Below are 12143 nucleotides of genomic sequence, written 5' to 3'. Positions count from 1 at the left end.
AAGAACACAAAGAACATTAAAGGCCTACTGAAACCCACTACTACTGACCACGCAGTCTGATAGTTTATATATCAATGATGAAATATTAACATTGCAACACATGCCAATACGGCCTTTTTAGTATACTAAATTGCAATTTTAAATTTCCCGCGAAGTGTCGTGTTGAAAACGCCGCGGTATGATGACTCGTATGATGACGTGTGCGTTTGACGTCTCGGGTTGTAGCGGACATTCTTTTCCAGCCCGATGCAAGCTATATGTAGTCTGCTTTAATCGCATAATTAAACAGTATTCTGGACATCTCTGCTGCTGAATCTTTTGCAATTTGTTCAATTAATAATGGAGAAGTAGAAAGATGGAGGTGGGGAGCTTTTAGCCTTTAGCCACACAAACACAGGGTGTTTCCTTGTTTAAAATTCCCGAATGCGAAGCTTTACTATGGATCAGAGCGGTCAAGCGAACATGGATCCCGACCAAATGTCAACCAGCAGTTTTTGGTGAGAAAATTGTGGTAATAAGTTTGCTCTTACCGGCGACATTAGTGGAGTTTCCAGCAGCGTGACTTGAAGGTATGCCAAGGGGTATGTGAGATTTTTTTTAAATATTTTTAAAATAGCAACATTTCAAAAATCCTTCATAAATATATTTATTGAATAATACTTCATTGAATGTAAACTGTGAAAAAAAAATACAACAATGCAAAATTCAGTGTTGACAGGTAAATTTTTTGTGGACATGTTGATGTTAAAGATTTTTTTTTTTGTGTACACCCATTTGAAAACCACTGTATTAAGTTGTCAAAATTATTAAGGACAAGTGGTAGAAAATGAATTATTAATCTACTTGTTAACATCTGCTTACTTTCTCTTTTAACATTTTCCATCTACTCTTCTGTTTAAATGTAATATTCACTTATTCTTCTGTTGTTTAGATGCTTTACATTAGTTTTGGATGATACCACAACTTTGGTATCAATCCGATACCAGGTGGTTACAGGATCTTACATTGGTCATATTCAAAATCTTCATGTGTCCAGGGACATGTTTCCTAAGACTATATACATAATATACATAAAAAAAAAAATAATAAGATGTATTGCTAAAAAATATCATAATCATAATAGTATCGACTAGATATACTCTTGTACTTGGTATCATTACAGTGGATGTCAGGTGTAGAACCACCCATGGCATTCGTTTACATTTTGACGCAGGTGAGCTACGGTTTGTAGTGAAGCATGTTTAGCTATTCCTCATCCTTCAGGGATGATACTTGTAAGAAACGTACTTTATTTGTCGTCATGGAGGCGAGGATTAGTGATTTAGAAGTAGCTAAAACACTGCCTATAGGGGCAAGACGTAAGCCGCCATCTAGCTAACCATGTCTTAAAACCCCTCTTCCTGACGGCGTTTCAGTGATATAACTTCACCTTTATCATGCTTTATCTGCTCCCAAGCTCTGGAACGACCTACCTCTGAGTGTTAGACAAGCCTCCTCTCTTCCCATTTTTAAATCTCTTTTCAAAACATACTTTTATTCCTTGGCTTTTAACACTGAGTGATATCCATCCTGCAATGACGCCCCATTATACACCTGCTGTGAAACTGTTTTTATGTTTTATTTATTTATTTTTATCACGTTCTGTTTGTGTTGCATTGTTTGCTCGGTTCTCGTATTATCTTTTAACCTGCCCATTGTACAGCACTTTAGCTACCCTGTGGTAAATTTTAAATGTGCTTTATGAATAAAGTTGATCCTCAGTTTTTAAGCCAAAATGCGTCCGTTCTCCCTTTTCTGTCTACACACTGTCTGTTTGTAAGTACTCCGTGATTGTGCGCTGCCGAACATGCTCGTCTGCTCGTAAACCAGCAATGACATGATGTGACGTACTTTTCAGAGGCGGTATATTACAGAATATGATTCATATTCTGTACTATACCGGTATACCGTACAACCCTAATAGAATCGCACATGATGTTGACATGGCGGCTGTGGCTTTTTTTAATAAGTACAACTGGAACAAAGAAACAATAATACACACACACACACACCGTCTGGGCATAGAAAGTTTGATTTAAAAAAAAGGTGAGAAACACAATTTAATTTAAGACTAATCTTAAAGGCCTACTGAAATGAGATTTTCTTATTTAAACGGGGATAGCAGGTCCATTCTATGTGTCATGCTTGATCATTTGGCGATATTGCCATATTTTTGCTGAAAGGATTTAGTAGAGAACATCCACGGTAAAGTTCGCAACTTTCGGTCCTAAGAAAAAAGCCCTGCCTCTACTGGAAGTCGCAGACGATGACGTCACATGTTTGATGGCTCATCACATATTCACATTGTTTTTAATGGGTGCCTCCAACAAAAAGTGCTATTCGGACCGAGAAAACGACAATTTCCCCATTAATTTGAGCGAGGATGAAAGATGTGTGTTTGAGGATATTGATAGCGACGGACTAGAAAAAAAAAAAAAAACGCGATTGCATTGGGATGGATTCCGATGTTTTTAGACACATTTACTAGGTTAATTCTGGGAAATCCCTTATCTTTCTATTGTGTTGTTAGTGTTTTAGTGAGTCAAATAGTACCTGATAGTCGGAAGGGGTGTCTCCACAGGTGTCTTGACGCGCAGTGTCTCAGGGGAGTCGACGGCAGCTATGGACGGCACAAGCTCAGCTTTTCTCTGGTAAGAACTGACTTTTTAACCACAATTTTGTCACCGAAACCTGCTGGTTGACATTTGGTAGGGATCCATGTTGGCTTGACCGCGCTCTGATCCATAGTAACGTTTCAGCTCTAGGAATTTAAACAAGGAATCCCCGTGTGTTTGTGTGGCTAAAGGCTAAAGCTTCCCAACTCCGTCTTTCTACTGTGACTTCTCCATTATTAATTGAACAAATTGCAAAAGATTCAGCAACACAGATGTCCAAAATACTGTGTAATTATGCCGTTAAAGCAGGCGACTTTTAGCTGTGTGTGTGTCCAGCACTCATATTTCCTTAAAACCCGTGACGTCTTGCGTGCACGTCATCATTACACAACGTTTCGAAGACGAAACTCCCGGGAAATTTGAAATTGTAATTTAGTAAACTAAAAATGCCGTATTGGCATGTGTTGCAATGTTAATATTTCATCATTGATATATAAACTATCAGACTGCGTGGTGGGTAGTAGTGGGTTTCAGTAGGCCTTTAAAGAAAGTACAATCGCCATATTCGCCAACAAGAGTCTTCAATGAAGGTCAAAGTGATAAATATCCATTTATCTATTTCATTTGTCATTTTTATGTATTTTGTGTTGATAAAGTTCATAAAGAAGTCTCCATTGTCAGGTATATTCAGGTTAAATATCAGCCTCACAAATGTTCCAACTAAAGTAGAACATGCATAAAGTTGCCACATAAAACATAAAACACACCTTCTGAAGAGTTCCACCTATATATAGTGCGGTAATTAGGAAGGACGCCAAATTTTATCTTCCACACTTTCTCACTGGTGAGCCTTCGCACTCTTTGGACAGATTTAATGTCGGCCCCCACGCTGATATTCCAAAAATATGGTTGACCTTTGCGGACAAGAGATGGTTTAGAGCACAATTGCTCCTTCTCTTTGCTGTTTGGACAGCCAGCTCCTCCTAGACTTATTATCATACGCCAGTCGCCTTAAATGCTCCGAGCCCCTTTATTAAAAAATTGAAGTGCAACACTATTATAATTTTATGATGCCCCATAACAGAGACGCTCACATCAAGGAGTGAACTTTTGTAAAGAAGAGCAATAGGTTACATTATTATTTCCTCCACGTTCTTAATTCATGTCATATATTCCACAGTTCTCTCCATCTTTTTGCAATCTATACTTTGCAACATTAAGTCGATATTTTGAGGTATTTCCACCTCAAGCAAGTTAGAAAGTGTCCGGAATCAATACAAGTCAGAGCGAAAGCTGGCTGTAACTTCAGTTGTTTAGCAAGGTTTTGGACTCCATCACGCTATCTGTTCTAATGACGCTCAGGCCTTCATCAAAGCAGGGACCCCCCGTGGTTCTCAGGGGGCCCCTGGGCTCAGAACTTTTTTTTTTTCTTTTTTTCTGGTTCAGTTTTCTCTCCTCTCTGTTTGAGGCTTTGCACAGTAATGAGAAACTAAGTTTCTAGAAGACAAAACTCGTCTTTTAGATTGACATCCCGCTTACGCTCTGTCAGCTTTGCTCTTTTTCGCCCGCTCTGTATCGAAAACAAAGATTGTTTTAATAAAGCAGTTCAAACACTGTGGCTGGCTTTTGTTCAATACAACATCTCTCTCTTCCTCACACGACAAGCTGTTGTACACACATGCACACACAGACACACACAAAAAGACTCTGTGTGTGCGTACATGTGGACTGATACGTTTCAGCTTACTGGGCCAAAGCGAGACAGGGAGGAAAAAAAGAAGTATTGATTTGTTGCCAATATGGCTCCATGTTGATCCCGGGGCCATATTTACTTGGTCGTATTCTGAAAAACGCTCAAAAACATTAGTTTTGCCAGTCTCCATGGCAACAAGGAGCATCCATGTACGAGTGAGGTCAAACTGCTGGCGAGAGGTAAGCGCGAGTTCATCGAAGACATAATAAGTCTTCATTGTCTTTTTTAAATTTCATCATTGAATTATCCTATTTTATATCATATACTAGTATTCCTTCTATAACAGCACAGGCATGTTCAAGGCATTGTCATGAGCAAAAACACAACAGTCTATTGCAAGGGTCACCAACCTTTTTGAAACCAAGAGCTACTTCTTGGGTACTGATTACTGCAAAGGGCTACCAGTTTGATACACACTTAAATAAATTACCAGAAATAGCCAATTTGCTCAATTTACCTTTAATAAATAAATCTATATATATGTTAAAAAAAAGATGGGTATTTCTGTTTGTCATTTTACGGAAGGTTTTTTGTATAGAATAAATGATGAAAAAACACTTAATTGAACGGTTTAAAAGAGGAGAAAACAGGAAAAAAATGAACATTTAATTTTGAAACATAGTTTATCCCCAATTTCGACTCTTTAAAATTCAAAATTCAACCAAAAAAAGAAGAGAAAAACTAGCTAATTTGAATTTTTGGGAAAAAATTAAAAAAATAATTTATGGAACATCATTAGTAATTTTTCCTAATTAAGATTAATTTTAGAATTTTGATGACATGTTTTAAATAGGTTAAAGTCCAATCTACACTTTGTTAGAATATATAACAACTTGGACCAAATTATATTCCTAACAAAGACAAATCATTATTTCTTCTACATTTTCCAGAACAAAATTTTTGAAAGAAATTCAAAAGACTTTGAAATAAGATTAAAATTTGATTCTAAAGATTTTCTAGATTTGCCAGAAAATAAATTTTTTGGAATTTTAATCATAATAAGTTTGAATAAATATTTCACAAATATTCTTTGTCGAAAAAACAGATGCTAAAATGAAGAATTAAATTTAAAAAAATGTATTATTCTTTACAATAATAAAAAAAATAAATGTACTTGAATATTGATTTAAATATTCAGGAAAGAAGAGGAAGGAATTTAAAAGGTAAAAAGGTATATGTGTTTAAAAATCCTAAAATCATTTTTAAGGTTGTATTTTTTGTCTAAAATTGTCTTTCTGAAGGTTATAAGAAGCAAAGTAAAAAAAAAAATGAAATTATTTAAACAAGTAAAGACCAAGTCTTAAAGATATTTTCTTGGATTTTTTTGAGTTTTGTCTCTCTTAGAATTAAAAATGTCGAGCAACGCAAGACCAGCATGCAAGTAAATAAATAACATTTTAAAAATAGAGGCAGCTCACTGGTAAGTGCTGTTATTTGAGCTATTTTTAGAACACGCCAGCGGGCTGCTCATCTGGTCCTTACGGGCTACCTGGTGCCCGCGGGCACTGCATTTGTGACCCCTGGTCTATTGTCGGGCGTTGGTTAGGTTGTAAACCAGTCATTAATGTTACTAAAATTACAACAAAAAATCTGAATGCTAAAAAGAAAAACAAGTCGTCAAGTGCTTTAGTGATTTTAGGCCGGATGTATTCTTAAACAAATAATTATTTAGCCTAAGCCGTGTTAGCCACAATAAATTGTGAATTATATTTATATAGCGCTTTTCTCTAGTGACTCAAAGCGCTTTACGTAGTGAAACCCAATATCTAAGTTGCATTTAAACCAGTGAGGGTGGCACTGGGAGCAGGTGGGTAAATTGTCTTACCCAAGGACACAACGGCTGTGACTAGGATGAAGGAAGCGGGGATCGAACCTGGAACCGTCAAGTTGCTGGCACGGCCACTGTACCAATCATTGTTTAAAGGGGAACATTATCACAATTTCTGAAGGGTTAAAACCAATAAAAATCAGTTCCCAGTGCCTTATTTTATTTTTCGAAGTTTTTCTCAATATTTTACCCATCACGCAATATCCCGAAAAACGGCTTCAAAGTGCCTGATTTTCACCATCGTTGTATCCACTCGTCCATTATCCTGTGACGTCACAGCGTGATCACACAAAAACAAACATGGCGGATAGCACAGAAAGGTATAGCGATATTAGCTCGGATGACCAGATATCCAGATCTATAGATTGATTGTTGTCAAATGTTCTTTATCACATTGTTTACTTGTACATGTCCATTAAAGATTTGATTAATTTATGATGGCTCAGGTGTGATTCACTACATTAGGGCCCCACAACAAATTGGATTCCAGTTCATTGAAATACCACAACACTGGATATTGTTAATCCATTTTCTACCACTTGTCCCTTTTGGGGTCTCGAGGGGTGCTGGAGCCTATCTCAGCAGCATTCGGGCGGAAGGCATTGTACACCCTGGACAAGACCCCACCTCATCGCAGGGCCAACATAGATAGATAGACAACATTCACACTCACATTCACACACTAGGGCCGATTTAGTGTTGCCAATCAACCTATCCCCAGGTGCATGTCTTTGGAGGTGGAAGGATGCCTGAGTACCCGGAGGGAACCCACGCAGTCACGGGGAAAACATGCAAACTCCACACAGACAGATCCCGAGCCCGAGATTGAACCCAGGACTACCCAGGACCTTCGTATTGTGAGGTAAAAGCACTAACCCCTCTACCACTGTGCTGCCCAAAACACATCGACGGGGATGGGATTTGAACCCATGCGTGCAGAGCACAATGGATTAGCAGTCCATCGCCTTAACCACTCGGCCACCTCGTCCTGTGGGTATTGTCTTCTGATAAGTACAATTTAATGTAAGAACTTGCACACAAAGCAACACTTGAGGTGACTGTGACGTGAGCATTTTCCACGCCGGCAGACAGAGAGAGGAGGAGGTCTCAAACGACTATTGTGTGCGTGTGGACACGTATAAGGTTAGGTGGAGAAAAGGCCTTAGTTAATCAAAATGATGAGTAACTAAAAATGTATGTGATCGAATAACAATGAATTGATTAACGTGGACTTAAACAAGTTGAAAAACATATTCGGGTGTTACCATTTAGTGGTCAATTGTACGGAATATGTACTGTACTGTGCAATCTACTAATAAAAATTTCAAGTTCATATGTTCATATGGGACTTCAAGTTCATATGTTAGTCAAGACTTTTGGCGATATAGTGTATGTAATGCATAGCGCTGTATATTGTGATCAAAGTGTACAAACTTTGACTAAAATATGGACTTTAGTCAAGGGTGTAACTCATTAGTCATGTTTAAACTTGTTCCTATTGATAAATTTGCTTCAATAAAAAAACCTTGTCAATACATAGTTCTCACACTCGATTACCCCATCCCATGATGCTTTGCGTGCGTCCATTTTTAGAGGCAAGCTTTCATTGTTTACTCGCTTCGCTGCATTCCACTGCACGAAACTGGTTCAGTAATCTTACAAAACCAACGCAAATGGCCAGTAAACCACCAAAGAAGCGGTACAGAGATGGTTTGGATAAACAAACGAGACAAAGATACGACGACAGCAAGACAGAATGCATCGATATCGATCTGTACGAAGTATGTAAAACTAAAATGACTGCTGACCACAAATGCCTTCCTGCTATAACATACATAGACTTTCTAAATGATCTGGTTTGTTCCAAGAGTGCTTATACTATGGAAGAGTTAAAGGCTTTCAAATCACTCGAGGCTTACAACCAGTTCGTGAATGGTTGGGTGAAAGATGTGTACAGCATGACGACGAATGGGAAAGTCTTGGTGACAGGCAGGGTATGTAAATCTGTACCGTATTTATTTTAACTAGTAAAAAAGGCAATTTGTACTCATTACTGTATTTCAAATTCTTTCCTAGTACTGTGTATACAGTTACTGCTTGCCTGTGTATCGGCCGGGGACATCTCTGCACTGCTGATCCGCCTCCGCTTGGGATGGTTTCCTGCTGGCTCCGCTGTGAACGGGACTCTCGCTGCTGTGTTGGATCCGCTTTGGACTGAACTCTCGCGACTGTGTTGGATCCATTATGGATTGAACTTTCACAGTATCATGTTAGACCCGCTCGACATCCATTGCTTTCCTCCTCTCCAAGGTTCTCATAGTCATCATTGTCACCGACGTCCCACTGGGTCATTATTGTCACCGATGTCCCACTGGGTGTGAGTTTTCCTTGCCCTTATGTGGGCCTACCGAGGATGTCGTAGTGGTTTGTGCAGCCCTTTGAGACACTAGTGATTTAGGGCTATATAAGTAAACATTGATTGATTGATTGATACTAAGTAACAACCTAATTCAATTTTCTTCCATGAACAATTGGCATGATGTCGTTTTGACTAATGGCTTTACAAAAATGTAGCTTAAACATGTGCATATTTAAACGGTCCTCAAACGGATTTGAATCAGAATATTAGACATAACCTGCATTTTCTGGGCCTGTAAAAAAAAAATACCGTAGAATTAGTTTGAATATGAGAAAAATAAACTTGCCTAAAACGTTTGCTTACCTGTAACGAAATGATCTGAACATATCTTCAATGACTGGGAGGCCTCGTCTTTCTTGTTTGTGCTGGCTAACCATGCCCTTTGCCTATTTTCGCTTATTTTCTGTGTAAGTTCGCCTTCGTGGCGACGAATTCTAGGAATACTAAAGAATCCACGTTTGACTGAACTTTGCCGGCGATTAGTGCCCCCATTAACCCAACACGAAACTACCATATTGTGTGCTTTTGGCTGTGAATAGAAGCTATTGAAAATCAACCTGCGTGATGATTGTTTGCCTTTCCAAATGGCGCACGACCCTTCGTGACCCGGATGAATGACGTCACATGAAAAGCATGTATTCATAAACCCTTTTGAAGAACCAATAAACCAAAATTCTTTCTTAGGAGTAGTAATAGATGAAAATATCCCATGGAAGCCTCATATAAGTTACCTGAGGGAAAAAGTTGCTAAATGTGTTGGAATGATGAGGAGATCATGTCATCTATTGAACACCAATGCTCTGCTGTTATTATATCATTCATTTATCATGTCATATTTAAACTATTGTGTTGAAGTCTGGGGAAATTGTTATAAATCACATCTACAGTAGAAGCATTTAAGTCTCACCTTAAAACTCATCTGTATACTCTAGCCTTTAAATAGACCTCCTTTTTAGACCAGTTGATCTGCCGCTTCTTTTCTTTCTCCTATGTCCCCCCCTCCCTTGTGGAGGGGGTCCGGTCCGATGACCATGGATGAAGTACTGGCTGTCCAGAGTCGAGACCCAGGATGGACCGCTCGTCGGGACCCAGGATGGACCGCTCGCCTGTATCGGTTGGGGACATCTCTACGCTGCTGATCCGCCTCCGCTTGAGATGGTCTCCTGTGGACGGGACTCTCGCTGCTGTCTTGGATCCGCTTGAACTGAACTCTCGCGGCTGTGTTGGAGCCACTATGGATTGAACTTTCACAGTATCATGTTAGACCCGCTCGACATCCATTGCTGTCCGTCCCCTAGAGGGGGGGGGGGGTTGCCCACATCTGAGTTCCTCTCCAAAATTTCTCATGGTCAGCATTGTCACTGGCGTCCCACTGAATGTGAATTCTCCCTGCCCACTGGGTGTGAGTTTTCCTTGCCCTTTTGTGGGTTCTTCCGAGGATGTTGTAGTCGTAATGATTTGTGCAGTCCTTTGAGACATTTGTGATTTGGGGCTATATAAATAAACATTGATTGATTGATTGATTGATACAGCCTTTAGTCACTCTGTAGAAAAAGGCCATCAGGATTGTTTCCAATGTTCTCTATAGACATCATTCAAATCCACTATTTATGAACTTAAAGCAACTTAAACTGAACTATGTGATCAATTTTAAAACTGCTCAAATTATGTTTAGGGCATCCCAAAACTCTCTACCATCCAATATACAGAACCTATTCCATGATAGAGATGATCACCATAGTTACAGCTTAAGAGGAAACTATCCATCCATCCATCCATTTTCTACCGCTTATTCCCTTGTGGGGTCGCGGGGGGCGCTGGCGCCTATCTCAGCTACAATCGGACGGAAGGCAGGGTACACCCTGGACAAGTCGCCACCTCATCGCAGGGCCAACACAGATAGACGGACAACATTCACACTCACATTCACACACTAGGGCCAATTTTAGTGTTGCCAATCAACCTATCCCCAGGTGCATGTTTTTGGAGGTGGGAGGAAGCCGGAGTACCCGGAGGGAACCCACGCATTCACAGGGAGAACATGCAAACTCCACACAGAAAGATCCCGATCCTGGATTTGAACCCAGGACTGCAGGACCTTCGTATTGTGAGGCAGACGCACTAACCCCTCTGCCACCGTGAAGCCACAACAAATTATTTTTGCCTAAATTTAGAACCACTTTAAAATCAATGTGCATTTCAGTGCGTGGAGTCAGTCTGTGGAACAAGGGGATGAGTTAAAAACGTGTTCTATCCATCCATCCATCATCTTCCGCTTATCCGAGGTCGGGTCGCGGGGGCAGCAGCCTAAGCAGGGAAGCCCAGACTTCCCTCTCACCAGCCACTTCGTCTAGCTCTTCCCGGGGGATCCCGAGGCGTTCCCAGGCCAGCCGGGAGACATAGTCTTCCCAACGTGTCCTGGGTCTTCCCCGTGGCCTCCTACCGGCTAGACGTGCCCTAAACACCTCCCTAGGGAGGCGTTCGGGTGGCATCCTGACCAGATGCCCGAACCACCTCATCTGGCTCCTCTCGATGTGGAGGAGCAGCGGCTTTACTTTGAGTTCCTCCCGGATGGCAGAGCTTCTCACCCTATCTCTAAGGGAGAGCCCCGCCACATGGCGGAGGAAACTCATTTCGGCCGCTTGTACCCGTGATCTTATCCTTTCGGTCATGACCCAAAGCTCATGACCATAGGTGAGGATGGGAACGTAGATCGACCGGTAAATTGAGAGCTTTGCCTTCCGGCTCAGCTCCTTCTTCCCCACAACGGATCGATACAACGTTCGCATTACTGAAGACGCCGCACCGATCCGCCCGTCGATCTCACGATCCACTCTTCCCCCACTCGTGAACAAGACTCCTAGGTACTTGAACTCCTCCACTTGAGGCAGGGTCTCCTCCACAACCCGGAGATGGCACTCCACCCTTTTCCGTAAAAGGGTGGAGTGCCACGTGTTCTAGCATGATTCAATTTAAAACACTGTTTAAAAAAGAAGTACTAAAGAAGTACGAGGGGGAAAGAGAGTGATGCCCTCAGCACAGAGCGATGGGAGAGAGGTGTATGGTCGGGGAGTGTTTGGGCCCGTGTGTGTGTGTGTGTGTGTGTGTGTGTGTGTGTGTGTGTGTGTGTGTGTGTGTGTGTGTGTTTTGTCTCGTCTTGTCTTGTCTCATGGTATTGTTAGTGTACAGGAGTTTTTCTTGTTTTGTTTATAGAGTTTTGTTCTTGTATTATATTGTTTATGTTAAATGTGGAATGAGTGAGAGGGGTTGGGCTATTATAAGCATCTGTTTCATCCAACCCCTTTTCAAGCCTTGCATAAATATCTTTGCCAACATGTAAAAAAAACAAAAAAAAAAAACTGTGTTTAGTTGTACTGTGCAGGTTTGAAAAAAAATATTTCAATTCAATTCAACTTTGTAAATTGAGGTTCCACTGTAGAAATTAAAAACCTTCTTGTAGGGACGGCGTGGCGCAGTGGGAGAGTGGCC

General features: G+C 40.6%; 1 non-coding gene across 1 annotated transcript; it reads right to left on the bottom strand.

The window, feature by feature from the left end:
- Positions 1–7141: 7141 nt before the first annotated feature.
- On the bottom strand, positions 7142–7223 carry trnas-gcu (transfer RNA serine (anticodon GCU)). The gene has a single exon. It is a non-coding gene; the product is annotated as a tRNA-Ser (tRNA).
- Between the last annotated feature and the right edge of the window lie 4920 nt (positions 7224–12143).

This window comes from Nerophis ophidion, linkage group LG11 (genome assembly GCF_033978795.1).
Source record: "Nerophis ophidion isolate RoL-2023_Sa linkage group LG11, RoL_Noph_v1.0, whole genome shotgun sequence".
NCBI classification, from domain to species: Eukaryota; Metazoa; Chordata; class Actinopteri; order Syngnathiformes; family Syngnathidae; genus Nerophis; species Nerophis ophidion.
Note: the sequence above shows the minus strand (reverse complement) of the source record. Positions and strands in the feature narration are given on the sequence as shown.